Raw genomic sequence first — 2,957 nt, forward strand, 5'->3', positions numbered from 1 at the left:
CTTCGCAACAAAATTATTAAAAAATTCCAACAAAATGTGGACAGTAAAAGGTCAAATAAACGTTTACCTTCGCAGCCGATGTGACAGCACGTCCGTGAGAAGAGATAGATAGATAGATAGATAGATAGATAGATAGATAGATAGATAGATAGATAGATAGATAGATAGATAGATAGATAGATAGATAGATAGATATCGCTATATAGTCACATATAAACTCAGAAATGTATTCATACATAGATACACAAAAATCACACGCATATATGTGTGTACATGTATGTATTTATAAGTGCGTGTGTACATATCGGAATACAGACATAATTGCATTTATCATACACAAGCGCACAACCGTACACACATAATTATCTATATCATATGCATTCACGGAGATATCTATACACATACACTAATACGCATAATTACCAATATCATACACATATAGAAGGTGTTAGTATAAACATACACACACAAAATTACATGCTCATGAGTAACAAACTCTCAAACCCACGCACTTACACATATACATATGCGTTATCACCGAGAGACTCATATAGAAAAAAATATTACATACCCAGACACACAAACTATGCTCATACCTACGCACACACAAACAAGCTCCAGAATAACACACGTATTATACACACAGCTGTAGAAGCTCAAACGTCCATAAACAAAGATTTAGAGCCTAATACACTTATACACCAATTGATCATGGCCAAAATAGCGTCAGATTAAACAGAATTACAGATGGGATAAACGGTAAAATGAAAGACTTAAACGACAGACAACTAAAGGGAATGCAATCATGTAGTGTATATAAAAGAACATAGAACAGAGGGTAGAGATAAAGACTATGAGAGGGGGAGAGAGAATAGATAGATAGATAGATAGATAGATAGATAGATAGATAGATAGATAGATAGATAGATAGATAGATAGATAGATAGATAGATAGATAGATAAATTGAAATGGTAAGACTGGAATAGAACAATTCACTTTAAGTCAAATAGAAAAATATGATTCTGAAAAATAAAGAACGATAGTGATAGAGGAAGAGAGAATGAAACTAGAGCGAGGAAGGAGGGACAGAGAATGAAACAGCTAAACTAAAGCTGATGTTCAGAAAAAGATAGTTTCATTCCTCAGTTGCTTCAATTTCATTACCGTTATATTGCCAATACTCTTGGAAAAAGGATGAAAGCCATAGCCTTTTTATCTTTTACTTGCTTTAGTTATTGAACTGCGGCCATGGTGGGATATTCCCATGTAGGTCTCATAAGACTTTCGGCAGAATAATGAAAAGCTATGGGCCTTTGAATTCTAAGCTATTGCAGCGAAGATGGGAACTTTGACACTGTTTAGTGGTCTCTCTTGTTCGGGAATTACCACATCTTTCAATGCCAAAGTTTTGACGGAAGTCCTTCCATGATCTTCCAGACGTATATTATTGTGTATCTTTCACGTCTTCGCTCTAGGAAGTAGAGCTTTAACTTTTTCAATATTTCCCAGTAGCTGACCTGTTGCATTGAGACAATCTTCCTCGTGTAGCACATTGCTTCAAGTTTCGTTATTAATTTTGGATGGCTGAGGACAAACATCCAACTGAGGACCATCATGGTTTCTTGTCCTTTTCTTCTCAAAGTTCTTAGTATTCATCCCACTAGCATCTACATATCATTGCCATCTTAGTAAATATGCACGTGAAAAGATGCATCATTATTCATATTAATGCCCAGGTCACGTATTGATTATTCTATATGTGTGTATACATATGTGTGTGTTTGTGTGTGTTTTTGTGTGTATGTGCGTATATGTGTTGGTGTGTATGTGTGTGTTCTGTATGCATGCTTGTATATGTGTGTGTGTTTATATAAATATATGTGTGTATGATTGATAACACCCATAATTCATATACTAAAGTGGAGGTAAATACTCTAAAATCGATATTAAGCATTACTAAGAATTTATGTATAAAAAGTATAAATCTACTTAATTCAGCTTGCGTAAACCCAAGATAAACGTCACGTGACTTACTTGACTGACATTCGTATACTATTTTCAAAGCATGGAATGACAAACGAAAAAAATATACTGCATATCTACAATGCATCCTGGAATTGGTTTTAAAATATATTTTCGCTGCCGTATATGCGGGTTTTGATGCAATAGATCAAAGAACATTTGTAACTTCTATATGATTGCACCTAAACATTTTTTTTTTCAGATATTCTTCGGTATAATTTTTTAAATACGAATTTCAGAATATTCATGTTTGCTGTTATTTGAGAGTGATTGTTCATTAGAAGAATAATGACCGCAAGCTTGATAAAAAGAACTCTATATAGAATAAGTTAAACTTAACTGGAATTTATGATGTCAAATGTACACTCTGCAGAACTACTTGGAACATTGGCTATTTGCTTGTGTTCTTTAAAGCACGAAGCAAACGGCCGGGTTTGAACTTAGTTAAGATGTCTTTCTATTATTTGGTGTAAGTTTAGTGCAGCGTGAACTAGTAGTTATAAAAATGAAAGGAAGAGAGACAGATACAGAGAGAGAGTTGAGGAGAAAATGCAAAACGAAATAATTTGCTGACCTGAAGATAAAACTATTAAGACTGATTACCTTTACAAGTAAGAACTAGAGCAGTATTTCTAGAGGTGTTTCTGTAAGATATTAGACGAGTTACGAAGTTTCTGTTGATTTTTAAACAGCGCTTGTATATAAATAAATATACATGCAGATACGTACGCAGACGCACATATGAGCGTACGTTCACACATACACATATGCAAACAAAATCACATGAGCGCGCAAACACATAGATACACACAAGTAGACATATGTGCAGAAATAACGTACACACACATACACACATATATATATATATATGTGTATATATGTGTGTGTGTATATATATATGTATATATATATATATATATATATATATATATAT

This window comes from Octopus bimaculoides, chromosome 3 (genome assembly GCF_001194135.2).
Source record: "Octopus bimaculoides isolate UCB-OBI-ISO-001 chromosome 3, ASM119413v2, whole genome shotgun sequence".
In the NCBI taxonomy this organism is placed as follows: domain Eukaryota; kingdom Metazoa; phylum Mollusca; class Cephalopoda; order Octopoda; family Octopodidae; genus Octopus; species Octopus bimaculoides.